The sequence below is a fragment of the Moschus berezovskii genome, chromosome 7 (assembly GCF_049115385.1).
Source record: "Moschus berezovskii isolate FMDL1 chromosome 7, NW_MosBer_1.0, whole genome shotgun sequence".
Taxonomy (NCBI): domain Eukaryota; kingdom Metazoa; phylum Chordata; class Mammalia; order Artiodactyla; family Moschidae; genus Moschus; species Moschus berezovskii.
The window spans coordinates 35,821,294-35,843,595 of record NC_142466.1 but is presented as its reverse complement, the minus strand read 5'-3'; the positions used below and the strand labels follow the sequence as shown (position 1 = coordinate 35,843,595).

Genomic DNA, 22,302 nt, shown 5'->3' with positions numbered 1-22,302 from the left:
TATAAAAAGAAGGATAGAGGGCTTAATTCTCTGATGCAGGATTGGAACTGAAGTGAAAGAAAATATAATGGTGATCAGCACAGATTCTGAATCAAATCTCCCAGACTGGTATACCCCTCCTGGTTCCATCATTTCCCTGAGCAGGGTTCTCACTCTTCCTTGGGCTCTGTTTCCTCATCTATGCAATAACTGGTACATTTCAGGGTTGCTAAATAGTTAAATGTACTATTATATATAAATACATCATGGCTTAACTGAGGTCCCCAGGACACACACACACACACACACACACACACACACACAAGGCTCAACCAAAGCCAGTGTCCTCTCATCCCCTTTCTACCCCAGGCCAATCAAAGAAAAGCTGTTTTGTTTTGTTTTTTCTCTAAAACACGCTGAAAATGTTACCACTGTAATAGTGGATGCATGTCACTTAACATTTGTCAAAACACACAGAAGGGACAACACTAATACTGAACCCTAATATAAACTATGGACTTTAGAGCATCGTTACTGGCTCATCAATTGTAGCAAACATACCAGACTAAACCAAGATGTTAATAACCGGGGAAACTGGAGGGAGGGAATGTGAGAACTCTCCGCACTTTCTGCTCAATCTTCTTATAAACCTAAATCTGCTCAAAAACTAAAGTTTACTAATTTTCTAAAATTTATTAGTTGAGCCATCCTTGGACATGCTCCATAATTTAGGTTGAACTGACCCTCCAGTAACGTTCAGACAGAGGTAGGAAATTTTACACAGAGCTGTGTAGAGCCATCAGCAGCCAAAAGGAAACGAGACAAACCACAGTGACTTCTCACTTGCGCCTCTTCTAAAGTCTGGAAATGAGTGTGATTTTCTCCAGGCAGCCCAGCTCTGTCCTTTCTGAGGATCTGTGTGTCCCCAGCTTCTCAAGGGCCACTCAGATACCATCAAGTTCTCTGGTTCCTAAGACACTCTCCCACATTGAGGCTCCACAAGTGAACACACAACCCAGCGCTAGTGTTAGTTCTGCACATGCAGAGTCCCTGATACCTCTGTGGCCCACTGAGCTTAATTGCTTTAAGATTCTTAACTGCACGAACAAAAGCAAACCTTGATCTGCTTCTTTTGGCAGAACTTGGGGTGGGCTATGGAAAATGCGAAGATGCGCTCAGCCAGTGAGACTAAAAATGCTTCAAGTACTGGTTCAAAAACGAAATCTCCATAAACATCACAGGCTGCAAATAAAGTATCTGAAAGTCTGATTAGATGACTTACTGTTGAACAAATCTGTGGTGGTGAATAAAGCAACGCACAATATAAGAACAGCAGTATAAAACAATACCAAACACCAATAAGTTAGAGAAGTATTTTAAAGGAGAAAAACATAGAGCACAGAAGGACTCTTGGCTAAAATACTTCCTTAGAGTCTCCAAGACACAAATAAGCTATTTTTTAAAAGTTGGTTTTCAAATAATTTGTCTAGAAGTAAAATGGCAACCCACTCCAGTATTCTTGCCTGGAGAATCCCGTGGACAGAAGAGCCTGGTGGGCTACAGTCCACAGGGTCACAGAGAGTCAGAGATGACTGAAGCGACTTAGCACGCATGCACACACAAGAACACATTTATCATAGGAACGGGTGTCCAGACTTACTGGCAAGTGCAATTCGAACTGTGATGCCACTCAGCACTGCATAAACTCATCATGGTGGAAGAGATTTTCGTGGGAAACCAAATTAATCTTTCAAGGGTTGAGCAGAGGCGTTGGGAGTCCTTCCCTCAGTTTAACTAAGTTCAGTATACCAAATTCCAGGGCAACATCTGTGCTGTAACTGTGCCCTAAGGGTGCCAAAGGTGCTGTTTTCACAGCCCCCCAAAGTGAATGGCGCCTGCTGCTGCTAAGTCACTTCAGTCGTTTCTTTCCGACTCTGTGTGACCCCATAGACGGGGGCCCACCAGGCTCCCCCGTCCCTGGGATTCTTCAGGCAAGAACACTGGAGTGGCTTGCCATTGCCATCTCCGTGAATGGCGCCTACCCTAAGTGAATTCCCTCAGTCTTATCTGACTCTTTGCGACCCCATGGGATTCTCCAGGCAAGAATACTGGAGTGGGTTGCAGTTTCCTTCTCCAGGGTATCTTCCCTACCCAGGGATCGAACCTGGGTCTCCCGCCTTGCAGACAGGCGCTTTAACCTCTGAGCCACCAGGGAAATGGCGATTGAGTCCAGGTCTCTGAGGACCTGAGGATAAGAGCTGGCTGCAGGGGAGACTTTACCCTCCTGGGTTTAGCCCCACCCCACTGGCCCAGAGGAAGCAGCAATCCCCTGAAGGTTTAAGGTGGTCTGCCTTAGTGTTGACAGTGGAAACGCCAAGTGAAAGAGCTGCCTCTGGCATCACCCCTAAACTAGTGAGGCCCGTCACTGACTTCCCTTCCCCATCATTCAAGTACCTCTCCCAGAGTTTGAGATTTAATTTATTTTGGTGGGGTACAGGCACCTGAACTCAAAACTTCTTTAATGAGTTTCCAGGATTGAGAATCGCTGCTGGAAACAACTGCACTTTTCCTTCCTTCTCCTATAAGAAGAGGTCTAAGGAACTTTTGTGCCCAGACTGAAGCTAGGTTCTTTGACTTGTCTGAAAACCACCTCAGTAGAGTGAAGTAGTAAGACTAGGGCTGGGGAGCCACCTCCAAGGCCAGCAACAGGATGAACTGGAAAGCATGACCCAGTTTGGAGGTGACTGGGGAGGGATGGAGAAGAGGAGAGGGAGATAAGATATCCCAGACATCCAGAGAGGAAAGGAAGGTACCATTTTTGACAGCCTGGCTGGGAGGGTCATTACTAGGAAGCCAGTCACATGTGTAAGGTGTACAGACACAAGGCAGTGGCTTCCTGAACTAGCAAAATTGTTAGAAAGGAAACGAAGTCAAAAATGAAAGAAATTAAAATTTAACTAGTAAGATTTTGTGCTACCACTACTTTTCGTTGCATTCTAATATGTCTCTTGCTGTGAATCTTTTAAGTCAAAGTTAAATACAGATATTGTAGCAATAAATTTTATTGCTCACAAGGCTAATATTTTTTCCATGCTTTTTCTTTTTTCATTGTGTGGTATTTTAAGATGTGATAGAAAAGAACATTCGAATTTAGGCAAGAAGTAATAGATCTTCCCCAAATCATTACTTGCAAAGCCATTACTGATTAGATTAGAAGGAATTGGAGGCTATCTGCTTAATCATATGAGGCAAAGCAGAAACACTCAAACATTCTGGTCTGCAAATTAAAAACCTCTCACATTACTCCAAAGTCTAATTCCCTTTTGTGTTCCAAGGTACCAATTATTTCTAGTCGATTCTTCAATAAAACAAGAGTCATTATCTCACCCCTCCTAACACAATTTTTTTGCTTTTTTTAAATTAAACTTTTTATTTTGTTGGAGTACAGTCGATTAACAATGTTATGGTAGTTTCAGGTGGACAGCACAGGGACTCAGTCATACATATACACATATCCAATCTTCCCAAACTCCCATTCCATTCACATGGTCATGTCCATTCTTGATCTTGTCCATTGGAACCCATCCCACTTTCTCCAGCCTTCCACTTGGCCTGTTTACTCAATAACAGAAAACAAAGATCTATGTTTTGAGGGGGAAAGGGAGTCAATTCCTTTTTTAAAGTAGATCCGCTTTTTTATATAAAGAGAAAGCCAGATAAAATTGCATGACATTTGTGTCATACTCTTCAGCTCACACATCTCTTTGTAGTCGGACCTCAATTAAGCCTTTGAAGTAAGGATAAACATTTTGACTAAACTGTTCACTTTTTGAATACTTTAGTGTTCAGAAAGAACCTCAGTCTGTGATATAAATAGGTTACTAAAATTTTCTCAACCTTGCTCTCATCATCTGTACAGTGGGGATTCATTATACTGATTTCACAAGATTGCTGTAAAGATAGTTTGTTGCTGTTTTTAATGAATAAAGAAATTCAACCACCCTCACATCAAAGGTGCTTCCCCAGTGAGTCAGTGGTAAAGAATTGACCTGCCAATGCAGGAGACGTAGGTTCAATCTCTGGGACAGGAAGATCCCCTGGAAGAGGAAATGGCAACCCACTCCAGTATTCTTGCCTAGAGACTCCCACGGACAGAGGAGCCTGGTGGGGTTGCAAAGAGTTGGACATGACTGAGCATGCACACCAAAGGTACATGTGCTCCTTACCATGTTATTATGCTAAAGTCTTGAGTCTAAGTCTTAAAAATTCTGAAAAATCTTAATCTTGAAAAGCTGAAGTCTTAAGTTTTAGGTTTTAAAGTCCTCATTTCAGAATTATCTGGCCACAGAGCTAGCAATTCAGATGTGGCACCTGTAAGCACGGAGCTGTCCTTGACAGCCAGGCTGCTATGCAATGCCATATGATCTCTGGCCATGTCTCCATCAGCTCACACAGTTACCATCAGTTGGCATTCTTAATATAGGCAAACTGTGGTGCAGGAAGGGATACTTGAGGACCTCAAGAGTCACCCTACCACTGTATCCCATAGTGAGTGATGTACATGCATCATAAGGGCCTAGCATCAAAGCAACTTATAAAGCCACAGACCAGGGAATTTCACTTCATGAGAAGTAAATAAAGACCAGTAGATCCCAATAAAGCGACTCGGCAACAATCAATGACTGAAGTGACATAGCCTCTGTAATACAAAATGGTACACAGGGCAGTCTGCTCATTCCTAACGCAAACAGATCAGCACCATGTGGGCTTCGTGGCCAAATAAGAAAAGGCAAAATGGGTGCCACCTGGGATTTTTGAAAATGCAAAGGTAGTCCTGCATGAGGAATTTTCCCGGTCACCTCCTCCTGAAGTCAAACTCTAAATTCAGAGTGCATTATAAACTGATTTTAAATGTGGGTTTATGAGACTACAGGTTTTATTCTATTTTCTTTGGCTGCAGTAATGTCTAAAGAATTTGGAAGATCAGCTAACTACTGCAAGGTGATATGATGGTATGGTGTTATGGGCTGAATTTCATTCACCCAAAATTCATATACTGAAATCCTAATGCTCAGGACCTCAGAATATGACTGTATTTATAGAAAGAGTCTATAAGGAGGTAATAAAATGAGGTCATTACGATGAGCACACCTAAGCACATAGTGGGTGTTCAATAAATGTTAGTGTTTTTTACTACCACTATTGTTATTATGCAGAGAAGGCAATGGCAACCCACTCCAGTACTCTTGCCTGGAAAATCCCATGGACGGAGGAGCCTGGTAGGCTGTAGTTCATGAGGTAGCGAAGAGTCGGACACGACTGAGTGACTTCATTTTCACTTTTCACTTTCATGCATTGGAGAAGGAAATGGCAACCGACTCCAGTGTTCTTGCCTGGAGAATCCCAGGGACGGGGGAGCCTGGTGGGCTGCCATCTATGGGGTCGCACAGAGTCAGACACGACTGAAGCAACTTAGCAGCAGCAGCAACAGCAGCATTGTTATTATGACTATTGCTATAATAGTCACCAAACATTTCCTTTTCCCCTTTCCCATTATATACCTCATCATGACCAACGATACTATCTCCTTGAAACATTGTCTCAGGACTCCCATGGTGGTCCAGTGGCTAAGACTCTGCACTCCCAAATCAGGGGGCCAAGGTTCGATCCCTGGTCAAGGAACTAGATTCCACATGCGGCAACTGAAAGAGCCTGTGTGCTGCAACAAAGACTGAAGACCCCACATGCCGTAACTAAGACCTGGCATAGCCAGATAAACATCTCTCCCCACCCCTTCACCAGCCTTGTGTTTCCTAACCGGAAGTTACCACCAGGCCACTGAAATGGCTGTCTCAGAGGCTGCCAGGGACTGCCTAATGCAGACAGCAAACTGAACTTTTCTCTGAACAGTTCTTTCTGATGATCAGTCCATTCCGATCTCTAAACAGTCCATTCTGATCTCTACAGTGCCCAACAATGCCCTCCACCCACACTGTCTGCACAATTGCTTCTGTGACTCAATACACTTCCCGTTTCCCTTTCTAGCTCACAAATGTTTCTTTCTCCTTTATCTTCTCTTCCTTTTCTTTCCATCCTCTGTTTTATTCTCTCTTGGTCATATAGTATCATTGAAAATACACTATTCTTTAAAATCTGACCTCATCTGGCTTCCCACTACATAGCTGCTTCCATGGTCTTTGGCCACCTCATCTAGGTTTCTGTATCCCCAAACCACAGGCCTCCCCCTCCTACAACCTCAGTTACACATCACTGGGTCTTGCTGGACAATTCTCACCTGTATGCCCTTCTTCATGTCTGCCCTACCTGGAATGTCTTTGCTTCCATTCTTATTAAAATCCTTCTCACATGTTAATGCCTTGTGAACTGCCTCCTTCAAGATATCCTAAGACCTCATCATTCCCTTTGGAAAGATTTTCTTCCTGCTATTGCAGAAAAGTCACACTTTACTTAAACTCATCACGGGGCATGTATCACATCCTGCATGATTGTGTGACTATGTTTTTCAAAGCAGGAGGACAGAACTCTGCTGAGTGTGATAGGCACTCAACACATGTATCGACAAATGAAATCAGTGATTATAGTTGAATGCATTTAGCATTCTTGTCAAATCAAGAATATCAGCCCACATTGACACTGTTGAGTTCTTCTCATTTATACTTGGACATTTCTGTGAGAAACATCTTGGGTGGTGCCCATAGCTCCAGTTTTGGCACCCTCTGGTTCAACAATTTTCCAAATTCCTAAACAAAGATAAAGAGATTAGCTTATCCAATTCACAGACAGCAAAAATCCAGAATGGTTTTTTACCACACGATGCACACCTACAGGCATTTGTTTATTTGCAGCCACTGAGGACACAGTCAAGATGTATATCTTAGATAATGGAGGCTGGAATGATGAACTGAAGCCACCAAGTTCACTTTCAACAAACACAAACATATAAATTTACATTCCAAAATATCAGCTGCACATGTATGGGACAGAGAAGATTTACTTGAGCAATACTTTATGAAAAAAAAAATTGTCTTCAAATACCTGCCAGAGGAATGACTTTATTCTGTGCTTCCCATATACAGAACCAGGAGGATGGGTTCCTCTTAGAAAGAACTTTCCTTCAAAGCCATCCAATAGCAGCAAGGGCTGAGGAACAGACATCAGAAGAGTTCTTTGGTTCTGGGGGGAGTGTCGGTTAGGGACTTTCTGGGGTCCCCTTAACTGCGAGACTGGATTTCCCTCTGTAGTTGTCCCCTGCCACCTCTCCAGTCTCTTCTCACACAACTCCTCCTCCTTGCCATTGACAAGCTATTCACTCAGGTTTTCATTTCTTTCCTAAACTTGTGGCACTCCCCATTCCAGGCCTTTCCATGGTTTATTCATGCTGTCCCCTCTGCTAAGAATGCCCTTTGCCCTCTCCTGCCTACCACTGCTACTGCTGCTGCGTCACTTCAGTCGTGTCCGACTCTGTGTGACCCCATAGACGGCAGCCAACCAGGCTTCCCTGTCCCTGGGATTCTCCAGGCAAGAACACTGGAGTGGGTTGCCATTTCCTTCTCCAATGCATGAAAGTGAAGTGAAAGTGAAGTTGCTCAGTCGTGTCTGACTCTTAGCGACCCCATGGATTGCAGCCTACCAGGCTCCTCCATCCACGGGATTTTCTAGGCAAGAGTACTGGAGTGGGGTGCCATTGCCTTCTCCGAGTCTGCCTACCACTACATCTGGCTAAATTCTACCCCTCCTCCAAGGTCTCAACTTCCCAGACTAGGTTAACTGCTTGCATAGAATCCTGCAATACCCTTACCACACGATGCACACCTGTAGGCATTTGTTTATTTGCAGTCCCTGAAAACATGTCTGCCTTTGACCTTAGTCTGAAAGCTTTTTGAAGATAACAACCATGATTGTTCTGCTCACTCAAATTATCTCCAGTTTTGGTCACTGGACTTGGCATAGAGGAGGTCCATAGACACAAGTTGAGAGACTGACTTACTCCAGTTTAAACTTTGGACTTAAAAGAAAAACTGGTTAGAAGAGTAAGAAAGACAGAGAGGGACAGAGAGTACTCACACCACATGTTTGAATGGCTGTGTCTTTCCATTTGGTGACAGCTCAAAGGCTGACCACACGGCAACTGGAGAGTTTCAAAATCTCAAACAAATATTTCCCCTTGAGGCTGGGCTGCCTACTACAGTAGAGCAAAATCCCAAGAGAAACAAAATGACTCCTCTTCTTATATATGTATCTGAAATGGCTGTACAAGTCTCTAATTCTGAAGGGCCTGGTAGAAAAGGACAGAATGATTTTCACATTGCCTTTGTTCTCTCCGTCTGAATCCCTGTGGTGATCTCTGAGCTCATGAATCTGTTTCATGCTTCTCCTTAACCTGCAAAAAGGAATCAAGGGGGAACAAGGCTGCTGCCCAGAGGTAAAGGCTGAGGAAGTGGTGAACAGATATCTATTCTGCCCAGTCTATGAGTCCTGGAAGAAAGCTCTATTTCCCATTTCCCCTTTGATCTATAAATTGAGTGACGTGTCACACATTCAACGCTTTCCAGCCTTTATACCCGTTAGTCCTCTTCTAAAGAAGAAATATTTACTGAGAACCAATCGTATGTCATAACCCATGCTGGGTGCTTTCCAAATGCCATTTAGCCCTCCTAAATACCTGGGAAGGTAAGCATCAACACATTTATTTTACTCCCAAGGAAACTGGTAAGTAACTTGGGCAACATCATAAAACCAAAGAACATTACAGCCTAGGATTGAAACCCAATTGAAATTTATTCAAAGGCCATTCTTTTTTTCTACTATACCACTCTGATTTAATATTCAAAAGGGCTCTCTACAAACACTACGTTTTGGTTTCAAAACAGCCACTAATGCCTATTGACAAAATGTTTCATCCTACCACATGATAGCAAGAGAAGATTTATATAAAACAGAATAAAGCACTGCTCTTGGATGTTACTGTGTTCTTTTTTCAAGAAAAATCACTTTTATGGAAACAAAAACAAATCTAGGCAACAAACAGGATTTGATAGGAAACCCTCAAAAACATTTGAACGTTTGGATGAATCATCTGGAAATTCTGATCCCCTCTGGAATTCTCATATCTACTCAATGATTTTGGCTTATAATTTACAAAATGAAAAAAAAAAAATTGTGCTAACAGAAATTCAGACCTTGGAAAGAAAATACTGTGGTACTGAGTGCAATCTCATAAGATATAGTCCTGATTTGTTTATTGTAAGAGAAGAATTCAAGGAGCATCTATAAATATGAAGCAGCTGGTAACACTTGATAGGATGCAGAGATGGGATCCCAGGGAGGTGGGCCATGTAAATGGAAGGACTTGGAGATCAGCAAGTCCTGGAGCATTATCTGCTTCTATCTCTAAGGAAGCCAGATATGAAGGTTTCAAGAACAAAGTTGAGAGCAAAGAATGACAAACAATCTTAGCAGCCTTTGACGAGTCTTCTGGCATCCTATCAACAACTCAGAAAAAGAGAGGAATGAAAGTGAAACCAAAGCCTATTTTGCCCTCCCCATTAAACTTACCAACAAGAGGCCAAGAACATTTTGTCAAAAATAACTTTGCAAGATCCCAGTACTCTGTCCTCCAGTGAGCACTTTCCCATCCAAAAGCAGTATCTTCAGACAGCTGGAGGCTACATTTGTCAGAAAAACACATAGATCATGCCTATATTTTGATATTCTTATCTTGATGGGCAAGTTTTAGAACCCTTTGAAATGTTGCCCCATTCACTGCAGTAAAAGAAGCTACAGTGTACAAAAAATGTAAGATTTCATTAGGGACTTTTTTTTTTTTCTCCAGCCCCTCAAAGGTCTCTGTTTGAGTCTCTCACCTAGCAGCGCAAAAGCTATCAAACCAGTCGAATGAAAGGGTCAGGGAGCAAGCTGTGCAAGTATGGAAGCCGGCAAGTCCTGTTCAGACCACCCAGCTCTCCAAAGGCAGAACAACACCAGATTCAGACAAGATAAGAGGCTGCTGGCCCATGTAACCCAGCCCAGGGAACAGCCTTTCCAGAGGGTTACAGGCTTCCATTGTGAGAATGACTGTGTGCTCTGAAAAGGTAGCATTTGTCTATAACTCACTAGATCAGCAGTCTTGATTCTTCGTGAAAGAAAACTTAAATGGTATTTTTGAAAATTTTAAGAAAAGCAGTAAGCCAAATCTTTGGGCCTGTGGTCAAAGCAAACACTGAAAAGCTCTCAACCCTCTATATCTGTGTTTAGAAGACTGAGGCACATCCATCAATGTCAGAATATCAGAGTTAGCAAGATATCGGAAGCGCATTTAATTCAACACTTTTGTTTCATTGATGGCAGAAGTGAAGGTTGGCAAGAATGGGTGACTCACATAAGATTGGTTAGCAACACCTAAGACATGAAACACCATGAAGGCCAAGGGTCTATCCATATTATGTACACTGATCTTTCTGAATCCTCGGCACCAGCCCAGAGCCTGGCATGTAGCAGGCACCTACAAATATCTGGAATGAGGAGAGGAAAAAAAGAAAAGGGCACTGATGACCATATCCTATTTTCTTTTTACTGTAAATATACTATGTCATTCATTGTCACTGGTGACAGGGATGGAAGCTGAGTTCTTCCTTTCATATGCTGACTAATGAGGATCTCAATTTCATGGAGGAATCATTTCCTATTTCTCCCAATCCTTGTGGGTTTGTTCAATCAAAACAGATTTCTAGGAATTATACTTCTACTGAACAGGTCCCAAGAAATAATCCAACTCAGTTCAGCCCACTCAGCCTAATCTGTCCCAAGAGCAGAGCATTCCCAGTAGGTTGATAAAGAACTAAGAATAGCCTTGGGCTTAAAGTTTCCAAGACAAACATAGCTTGGCCATGCAGAGCAGGTCAGACCACACAGTCCAACACAAGGAATCAGGGCACCTTTCCCTGACTGCTTTTCTTACTTATGGGAAATGTAAAGGCAGGAGAGCTGGTTAAAAGTTCTAGTTTGTCAGTCAAGCATGCAAAACCATGCTTCATGTAACTTGTGTTCAGCATCAGCTCACACTCAAGCTTATTATTTAGGTGTGAGGTTTAACATTAACTGAGGATGTGACAAGAATTTAATTTGCCAAGGACGATGTAAAGCACTACTCATCCAAGTGTGATCTTGCCTGAATGAGAGTCTCCTGGGGAAATTCCTGCCCCCCAACCTCCCACCCCGCCTAGGCCCCCAACCCCAGCCCACCAAGTCTAAACTCCTCTGGGGGTGTGGCCTAGGTGCCTGCCTTACCCCAAGTGGTTCTTAGGGACATTGGGTTTTGAAGATCTCTGATGAAGAGAAAGAGGGAAAGAGTTAACATTTTCCTAGTGTTATTTCTGAAGGCAATTTTATCAAAGGAAAGCAGAGGACTAGGAAGCAAAACTTCAAGCTTTAAGCAGCGCTGAATATGGTGGCATCACTTTTCAAGAGCAGAAACCTGTAAAGCATTTGGATCTCCTGCTCAGGTCTGTAAAATAGTCCTGAAGAGGTTAATCTCACCAGCAAGATTCCCAGGCCATAAACTCCAACCAGCCCCCGGAAATGCTCTTTTAAAGCTTTGTAATTCATACCACACAACAAGACTGCACACAACCATTGAAAAAAACAGAAACAAAACTTAAATGCCTTGAAAATTATTTCTGGGATCCAGATGACAACTGAAAGAAATCATTTACTCCAGCACAAAAGTCTCTAGGCCAAATCCAGATAAAGAGAAGAAAGAGATTAAAAATCAGTCAGAAACTTCAGAACAATATGATTTCTTTGCCTCTCCAACACTGGTTTTCAACTCCATAAAAAAAGAAACCATACTTTAAATATATATATATAGATATAACTAAACTAAAGCAAAGCTATCCAAAAATCATCTCATCCAAACTTTTGAATCTTTATACCATGAGGATATTATCTGTTTTGTTAATTTTTCCTTTTTTTTTTCTCTTTGCCATTTTGTTTAGCCAAAAAGAAATATTCTGATTTGGGGGGTGGGGGGAGGGGACAATTCAGAATGTAAAAATGTTTTTTTCACTGGTGAATGCTATTGGGGATGGGTTGAGAAGAGAGTTATAAATTTGTATTATGTAATAAAGAGCCTCCCATTTGGGGTACAGGGCTCTTTAACACTGCAACTTGCCACCTTGTGAGTTTATATGATAACTTTTGCAAGCAGACTTGATCTACTTCTTGTATCATTACTCGGAGTTAATGCTACCACACAAATAACCTCTGGGGCATTCTAGCAGAACGTTCACAGTCAAGAGGAGAGGAAATACATAAAGCAGATACTTACAGGTAGTGGTTTTCCTTGCCAAGTCAAAAGCTAGAAACCCTTGGCGCAGGCAGGCGGGATAAGAGTCACTGACCCGGTAATCTCTGATTTAAAGGGCTTTGAGAGGAAGGGGGAGGAAAAACAGCCCAGGGAGGGGAAGAGCTGAAATTCCAGTCTTTCAGGTCAGCTGAGTTTTAGCTCTCTTTGTACTAAAAATCCATTAACCCACCCCATAAGAAAATATAGAATTGAAGTTCACATACACACTCCACTGTCTTTGCTGGTCTTCTCCGAGTCTGCAGTCGCTGCTGAAGCTTTGAAAACTTCCCGATTGCCAAGCTCAGCACTCCCAGGGAAAAGGGCATGGTCAGAGATGCCTGCAACTGTTTGCAGGGAGCCCGACCTCCCTGGCAGAGAGCCACAGCTCTCCAGTCCCTTCTGCCGGCTGGGTCCGCAGGGACAAAGCTGAGCTTTTGTTAAAGGTCGGTGGCGTCTCTTCCTAGTCTCTCCCCAGCTCCCTTTCTCACTATTAGTTCTGTACTAACTGCTCCGCCACTGGCTGAGCCCAAGCTGCCTCTCCCGCTGCAGCGCAGAGGCACACACACTCACAGACACACACGGCACACACTCACACCCCATCCACACAATCACCCAACACACTACACACAGGCACCCACACATGTGCATGTACCCACACCTACACACAGACAAATGCATTCACAGGCAAGCACACACATTTACACACCCTCATACCCATGTGTGTGCAAACACACATATGCGTAGGTACACACAGAGACATGCACATACCCACTCATACTCGCACAAGATTTTTCCTAAACCTTCAAACTCTTCAAACATTTTTTTTCCTGAACCTCTCCTGAAATAAATTCCCATCCTGAAAGGTTTTTATTCAAATTCAGACAAGATGTCCTGCATTCAGAAGGGAGGAGGGAGAGGGAGGGGACCTGGCCTCTTTGAACTTTAGTCACAGCCTTTAAAGGAAAAGAGGAGATTCTGGGGTTGTTTTTAAGTACCACCTTAGTTCTTCAGTTTATAAGCCTTTTCATGTCTCTGGCTCTTTTTTAAAAACCCAGAAAAATTCTGTAAATCTCATCTCATTTGCATATAGTTTATGACCCCACCGATTCCACCCTATTACAGGTCAAGAAATGTCCTCTCAACAGAGCTTCATTCAGCTAAACTGGGCAGGATTCAGTGGGTGGGTGAAAGCTTTGTTCCTTAACAACTGCAAGATAAAATGCTTTCCTGTGTTTCATCTCCACCAGAAAAAAAAAAAATAGTGGCATTAGTATCTGGGCTAACTTTTAAATTGGGCATAAATAGAGAAGCTGGATGGAGTGTTACCTTGCTTTGGGGGAAATGTTTACATTGAGACACGTCTGGTTAAAATCTTTGCCTAAAGAACAAGGCACTATAAATCCAATTCAAACAAGACTGGTTTTCCTGAACAAGGTCACCACATAAGACCCTCTCTCTGGGAAGCAATGAGAGGGAGAGAGAAGAAAATGGAGAAGAAAAGGAAGAAAATTATGTGAAGAAGGAATAAAGCAAAGAAAAAATGAGAAAGAATACAAAGAGAGAGAGAAAAACAATTATTTCATTTTAAAACATGCTTTATGAAAAAAAAATAAATAAATAAAACATGCTTTATGGATACTTTAGCAATGAAAGGTGTGTGTACACTTACTCAGAGTAACCAAAAATTTAAAATCTTCAAGAATCTCTTGATTTCTTCCTCTTGCTCTGAGAATAAATGGATGAAAATGTCTCCAAGAACCACTAAGCTCTTCATAAGTAAACAGTGTTCACTACACACAAGTATTAGTAAACAAAATATAGTGACAATGTATGATTCATGTACTAATCTTTAAAAACCAAGAAATAAAGCCTTAATGATGACAGGAAACACAGTGTGATAGACAATCCTGTTCTCAGACTAAATTTAAAACTTTCCCAGCTTATGAAAATCTCACCTGCAAAGAAATGAAGATGATTTTAGATGCTATTAGTTGAGAAAGCAATGATAGTACGTAGTTGCATTGATGTGCTTCTCCTAACATCTGGGCTAAATAAAGCTTGTGGATTCATATGGAAACAGAAATAAATGCTTTATACCACTTTTGTAGGGAAAAAAATACCTTCAGCATTCTAAGCAAAAAACAACAAAAACTTAGATTGCAACATATTTCAGGAAATGTAATTTTCATTAAGTTATTTATACACATGATGGTTGTTGGCCTTACTTTGTGCTGAACATATATATTAGAATAAACAGAACTAGAGTTAGTTTAGCCAAAACATCTTGAAATCTGAGGTACCCACTTATACAAATAAGTGAGTCTTTCTCATATCTTCCACTAGTGGATAGCGGCTGTTGAAATAATATAGTTATCAACTTTAATATTCTTTGAACGAGTTGAAATGCAAAGCCAGAATGTTTTAAAAGAACTTAGCCAAAGAAACAATGAAGAATTCTCCCCCTAAAAGCATGTGTTGTTGAACTTAGTACTGAAACAAAATGCATTTTAAAGAAGTTATTCTATTTCTAACCCTAGGGTTAGATGTGATATGAAAAATACAGAATGCCATGTGTTGGAAATTACCATACGTTTTTGGATTGTAAACATGTACAATTTTGTTAAACTGCTATAGTATATAGCATTCTCTAAGGAGCACAGCCAACACTTTCACCAAAAGCCTATATTTAAAAAAAAAATAGCATGTCTTTTAATTGTTGCTGATGACACCAAGCACAGAAGTGTTTTTCGTCATACTGTGAAGATGGTTTTCTACTGAATTCTTTTTTTTCATATTTACTTTATCTGTCTACATCGGGTCTTAGTTTCAACACGAGGGATCTCTGATCTTCATTGCAGCATGCAGGATCTTTAGTTGCAGCAGGCAGGATCTAGTTCCCTGTCCAGGGATTGAACCCTGGCCCCCTGCATTGGGAGCATGGAGTCTTAGCCACTGAACCACCAGGGAAGTCCCTCCACTGAATTTATAAAACCCAGTGGCTATGGGAGACAACACTGCAACACAAAAGACGATCGGCTAGGAGCGGAAGGGTCCACTTTAAATAGATCAAATTAAAGAAAATAAGTACATAAAATGAAAGCAAGATTAACACCCTTATGGATGAGAAAAGAACAGAAACACAACCTAGTGGGAGTTTGTAGAGGCAGAGACTTGCTGACCTCAGAGTTTGGGATGGCTGTAGAACAACAGGGAATGAAATAAACCCAGCAAGGCAGAAAAAAGAGCCATGTGCTCTGCTTGAAATTCTAAAAGTATGGACCAAGATCACTTTTTTACACAGAAGTGCAAAATTCTAAATAACACACCTTCAAATCTAACCTTCCTATGTATTTTTAAAGATATTATACCCAAATAGGGTTTATTTCAGGATTGTAATGACAGTTCAAAATAAAAACATCTAGCAATTTAATATATTGAAGGAAGAAAAAAGCCATATGATCATCTTAATAAATGCCAAAAAGTGGTGTTCAGTAAAATTCAACACTTATTCACTAAATAAACAAACAAAAAACACTATTAGCCAGCTAAGACCAGAATGGAAATCTTTTTACCCAATCAAAGACCTCTCTGAAAAATCTTATCCTTAACGGCAAAATTTTAGTAGCCACATCACCAACTCCCGGAGTTCACCAAACTCATGCCCATCGAGTCAGTGATGCCATCCAGCCATCTCATTCTCTGTCGTCCCCTTCTTCTCCCGCCCCCAATCCTTCCCAGCATCAGTCTTTTCCAGGGAGTCAACTTGTCTCATGAGGTGGCCAGAGTATTAGAGTTTCAGCTTTAGCATCAGTCCTTCCAATGAACACCCAGGATTGATCTCCTTTAGTATGGATTGGCGTGCTGTGATTCATGGGGTCGCAAAGAGTCGGACACGACTGAGCGACTGAACTGAACTGAACTGAAAGAAAGAAAAGAAAATGCCTGCTACAATCACCACAATTCAACACTGTAGAAGACCCTAGCCAATACAGTAAAAATAATAATAATGATGAGGCATGAGGATTGGAAAAGAAGAAAATAAAACTTTTACTTCTAAAAGATTTTTTTTAAGATTTTGTTTTAAAAAATCTAAAAGATATTCAATATTTCTAAAAGACATCTAAAAGTCCCCCTGTAAAATATCTTAAAGAGATCTTCCAAATAAGGGTGCCAGAAAAGGGTGTCCTGACAGGAGAGACATTGAAAGGGCAGCCTTTTCTAAATAGACACATGTAAACACCCAGCAAGACAGCTGTTAATAACAAAAACAAACCTTCTCCCAGCGCTTTGTTTTATGTTTGGAGGCAATGGTCCAGCTGGAGAACTGAAAGAATGAAAGATTCAAGTTCTCTCATTTTATGAGGACGGATGCTCAAATCACATGTTCATCACAGAATCTATTTGAGAAAATGATTCCCCTCCTCCATACTCCAAGCTATTGGTTGTGGAAGTGGAAACTCCTAGCATTATCATTTCCATATTTGTCCACCACATTGAGGCAGGAAATCAGAATAAACTGACTCATTTTGTTCCACTGCATGGTACTTTTCTCATTAATAATTAACACAACTTCAAACACTAGCATTAAAGTAAACAGACATTAGGACTTCCATGTACATATTAAAAACATGAAAAAAATCAAGAATATTTTTTATCTTCTTCTTTTACAGGAAAAGGGGAAAATGTACCAAAGCCAACATAAACAATTTAGTTTTGAGTTGTTTTACATTTCAACTATCTTTGTGAGAGATTTGGTCTTTCAAAGCTTAGCACCAAGAGAGTTTTATCTTTCCAAGCCTAATACTAGGAGTTGGGAGTCTTCGCTTATTGATTTAAAAAAAAAAAAAAAAATCCAACTCTCTTAAAAGATAATGTATTTTGCATCATAAAAAATAAAATAAAAATAGTTGCTACATTAAAAAAAAAAAATCATGGTAGGTTAGTCCAAGAGGTGAACACTGAAAGTAATGGAACATACCCATAGGCCAAAGATGTTTTTCTCAGGAGTAAATGGCACAAATCTATTAAAAAATCCCCCCAGACTTGTTTAGAAAGCTGAGGCTGAAGTCACACAATGAGTGTGCCTGACAGAAACCAGAACGTGCTGATCTATTAAATTATCTTCAACAGGGTTATTGAATCTTAGTATATGCCAGGCACTGTGCTAATCCTGGGAAGGACAGAGATGAATTTGAGTAAGTAAGACCTAGTGTCTGCTCTCAAAATCCTTACAATGCACTTGCAGAAGACAAGACAACAGAAATAACTTGTCCACTGAGCTGTGATTACAATCATTGAACATGTACCACCTAATGCACATTTTTACTTACATGCATTTATTAGCTCATTGGACCTAGACAACTCTAATAACTTGAATGGATCTTGCGGCTCAAATCTAGCATTAGCTCTCTGTCTCTCTATTGATAAACTTTGTCTCTGCTTTAATTTGCATATTAACCTTATTTTTTCCTGGTACATGGAGGCTTTTTTTGTGATAAAGAAAACCACCAGCAGCCCAAGTTTAGTTCCTATGCCTTACAATCCAGAAGGAAGAGAGTCATCTTCCGTACTAGTTTTAGCAGAAGATAGAACCCTAGGGCAACTAAGAAAGAAGAGGGAGCCATGAATGTTGACACAGCAGGACAATTTAGAGTGGGGAAAGATTTTCTGAATGGGAACAGGGAAGGATGGGAAAGCAGCTGGGAAGGACAGTCAGGCACCATGAGAGATGCCAGTTCCAATCTTTAAGGCAATGGGAACCCTTTCTTATTGAAATATATTTGACATAAAATGCAGTGTCAATTCAAGGTGTACAACATGTTAATTTGATAGATTTATATACTGTAATTTAATTGCCATTGTAGTGATAATTAGCACTGCTATCACATCACATAATCATCTTTTCCTGTTAGTGGTTGGAATAATTAAGTTTGAGTCTCTTAGCCAGTTATAATACAAAATTATTTTCTATTTTGACTACATGGTGCATTAATTCTCAAGCACTTAAAAGAGAAGGGAGCAATCAAGCCATGAAAAGAGATGAAGGCAATTTAAGTGCATACTTCTAAATGAAAGAAGCCATTCTGAAGGATTACATACTGTGTTATTCTGACTATATGACTTCTGGGAAGGGCCAAACTATGGAGACAATAAAAAAGAATAAGGGAATAAGGGATAGGAAGGATAAGTAGAGCACAGAAAAGCTTTAAGGCAATGAAACTACTCTGTATGGTAGATAGATGTCTCACAAATTAGTCCAAACCCAAAGCGCGTACAATACCAAGAGTGAACCTTAATACAGACTATATAATCTAGATGGTACTGATACCCCTCTGGTGGGAGAAATGAGAATGGGGGAGGCTGTGCATGCATTGGGGTAGTGAGTATAAGAAAAATTTCTGTATCTCTCACTTTGAGTGAGATACATTCCATTCAATATTTCTGTGAACTTAAAATTTCTCCGAAAAATTACATCTAATAAGTATATTTTTTAGCATTCAAAAGTGTAAAAAAATGGTACTTCTGGTCACAATTCCCAGAGAATTTCTCAAAGAGGAAAGATGGTCTTTAAGAATTCCACATGGAGGAATTGGACCCCTTGTGCACTGTTGATGTGATTATAAAATGGTGGAACCACAATAGAAAACAGTACGGAAGTTCTTTAAAAAAAATAATAAATAGACTTACATAATCCCACAATCCTATTTCTAGATCTATACCCCTCCCAAAAATGAAAGCAGGATCTCAAAGAGATATTTGCACAGACACATTTGTACCAGCATTATTCACAGTTGCCAAGAAATGGAAAGAACCAGAATGCCCATCCATATATAGTAAAGTATATATAAGTACGTTCATCTTAAGTATAGAGCATGATGAATGTGCATGCTCACATCCACTCATGTAACTGCAACCCACATCAAGTCAGAGAATATTTTCAGCACCCTCAACGATTCCCTCATTTCCCTGCCCAGTCAACACCCTCCTCCTCACCCAGTGAAACAAAGCTGACCACTATTCTGGTCTCAGTAACCATAGATGGGTTTTGCCAGTTCTTGAACTTAATATACATAGAGTCATACAGTATATATTATCTTGTGTCTTTCACTCAACATAAGTTTTGTGAGATACATCCATGCTTTTCACCAATACTTTCTCTTTTTTATTATATTGTAATATACCATTTGTATGAATATTCAATAATTTATTTATATATTTCTCTTTGTGGGGGGTTTTCTGGGTTGGGACCAATCTGAATAAAGTTGCTGTGAACATTCTTGTATTTGCCTTTGGGTGGACCTATGTACTATTTTCTCTTGGGTATATTTCAGGTCTGAAATTGCTATGTTATAAAGTATATTTTAGCTATAGCATTTTAAAGCAGGATTTTAAATAATTACATTAACTTCCAAGTCTAGTCAAACCTAGCCTAACTTTAATTCTACAACATTATTCACTGCAGATTCATTGCAACACTATTCACTCCGTTAAACCTGTCCAGAGTCTGCCATGTATTGGGAACATTCCAGTGAACAAGGCAGGTGTGAGTTCTGCCTGCATTAAGCTTACCATCTGGTGGCTGATGAACAGTGAGCTAGAAATTAGAATGTGATGAGTACTAAGAGGGGAAAGTGCAGGCATTATAGGAGTTCACAATAAGCGATCTGAGTGGTCTGAAAGTGGAGGCATTTCCCGGCTTCTACTAAAAGTAAAGAGTTTCAATAAAGTGAAGAACTAGCTGTGATATAAGCACTAAATAAAGAGTCTAAAGATCAGATTCTACTTGCTGTTTTCCCATCAGGCAGCTGTGTGACTTGAGGCGAATCTCTTACTTTCCTGGGTCTCACTCACAATAATAATACCATTTTATATTTGTGTCAAAGTAAAGTGTTCCTCTTAAATTGGTTGAATAAATAAGTCTGTAATCTTATTTCGCCAATTATACAAAAAACTATTGTCAGAGAAGTACAGATAGGTCTCTGACAATAAAAAAAATTATTTTTAGTCCCTTTATATACAAGTGAAGTACAGAAAACTCAGTTCCCTGGAAACAAATTAGTATATTTAACCATAAGAATAACTGTTAAGGGTTTAGCTAACACTACCATGGTAATCATTTCACAAACTACAAATATATCAAGTCATTACATTGTATACAAACTTACAGAGTGTTATATCTCAACTACCTCTCAATTTTAAAAAAGAATAATTGTTAAATTCATAAGAGACTATCAGTAACAGGTTTTTTAAAGGTAGCCTAGAAAAAAACACTTTTGGTTACTAAATCAGATTAAGGTAGGCTTGACCCTCATCACAATGCAGAATGAATGTATGTTTTAAGTACCTTCCAAGCCAAAACTTCTCAAAAGTAGCCAGGGCTTCTCAAGATTGTTTCAGGACTTCCATGAGATCAAAATTATTTTTACAATATTAAGATATTCTTTTCCTTATTCTCTCATGGGTATAAAACTTAGCTTTCTAGAGGCTATGTGATGTTACAAGAGATTGAATGCAGAAGCAGCTGTGAAAATCCAGCTGTTTTGTATTGCTAGACATTAAAGTGATTTGCAAAAAAATTATAAAACACCACTTTCTCAGGGTTTTTTTTTTTTTGCTTTCAAAATTATAGTTATTTTCTACCAGAATATTGTAATGTAATAAATTTACTTTTGTTCCTTTAAATAGTTAAATATTTCTCAGTTTTAATTTCCAATATATTAAATATAGGTGTAACTAAAATAAATGAAAGCTCTGTAGGATGTTCAATAAAATTTGAGAGTACAAAGCAACCCTGAGACCAAAAGTTTGAGAACTACTGATCTTCCAAACATTCCCAATATCCTTATGTAACAATTCCTGGATCAACAGTCTGGCTTTAGCTGTGGTTATATTAGCCAAGATTGAATCAAAGGAAACAGGACTTCTGGAAAGCAAGGAACAAATTAAAGATTACAGAGCTTATACTTTCTCCTGTCTCCACAAATAGTGTTATGGTTCATGACTCCATATTTGCATTCATGATTTTATTTAATCCTCAAAAGTTTGAGGTGAATAGAGAGGCATTATCCTTCCAATTTTACTGATGAGCAAATTGACCTAGAAAAATTCGTGTCTAACTGGCTGGACTGGGATTGGAATAGAGATGTTTATGATACCCTATCTAATGTGCTTTCCATGAAGCAGAAGGAAGGAATCGTATCTAAATACTCTCTAAATAACCAAGATCATCTTCTCTCTAAAACATACTTTCACCAAATCTGAAAGGCTCTTAAGAGAAGCTAATTATCTGAAAGTATCTTTATCCTTCAAGGGTAAAAAGAAAAGTCAGATGTCTATTTTGACCTTGCATTCACTAAAAGTAAGCATGGTCGAATTTGGATTAGAAGCAAACATCTATCCTCTGAGGCAGAACTATATGTTAAGCTTATAAATTAGGTAAAAAGAATAGAAGCCATCTCTTTAACACAGCAAACTGGTAGCAGTTAAATACCTTATGAGACCCAAGTGAGTTTTTAAATTCTAAAAGTCAGATTTTACAATCATTTTCGAGATCAACCATTGGTTGTTTTGTGATATACTGATAATTTTACTTTTTTCCCTAATGCTCTGCACAGTTTGATGAATTTTCCCCATAATATGATTAATTTCTTAAATGGATGATTAAGTAATGACTGAAATTTCTATTTCTGCTTGAGATTAATGGCATGCCTTGATTTTAAATGGCATATAAATTCAAAATTGAATCCTTTTTGCTGACTAAGGTGATCTGACTCTAAGCAGATAAGGATCTTAGCTTCAATTTGGGGTTAGTTGGAATAAGAGATACAATAAGTACATTGTTTTATTATTGTTTTATTGTTTATTATAACAATAAATACAAGTTCTATTATTGTTTTACTATTTATTATAACAATAAATACAAGTTCTATTATTTCTATATTCACAGAAATACCAATAAA

General features: G+C 39.7%; 1 protein-coding gene across 3 annotated transcripts in view; it reads right to left on the bottom strand.

Annotated features, from left to right (window-relative positions):
* The window catches only part of FREM1 (FRAS1 related extracellular matrix 1), a 208,247-nt gene extending 195,296 nt beyond the window's left edge, over positions 1-12,951 (bottom strand). For 2 of the 3 annotated variants that reach the window (XR_008686234.2, XM_055428202.2), the window contains exon 1: positions 12,568-12,951. The gene's annotated coding sequence lies outside the window, so the exon portion shown is untranslated. The other variant, XM_055428203.2, reaches the window with a different exon arrangement.
* Positions 12,952-22,302: the final 9,351 nt, after the last annotated feature.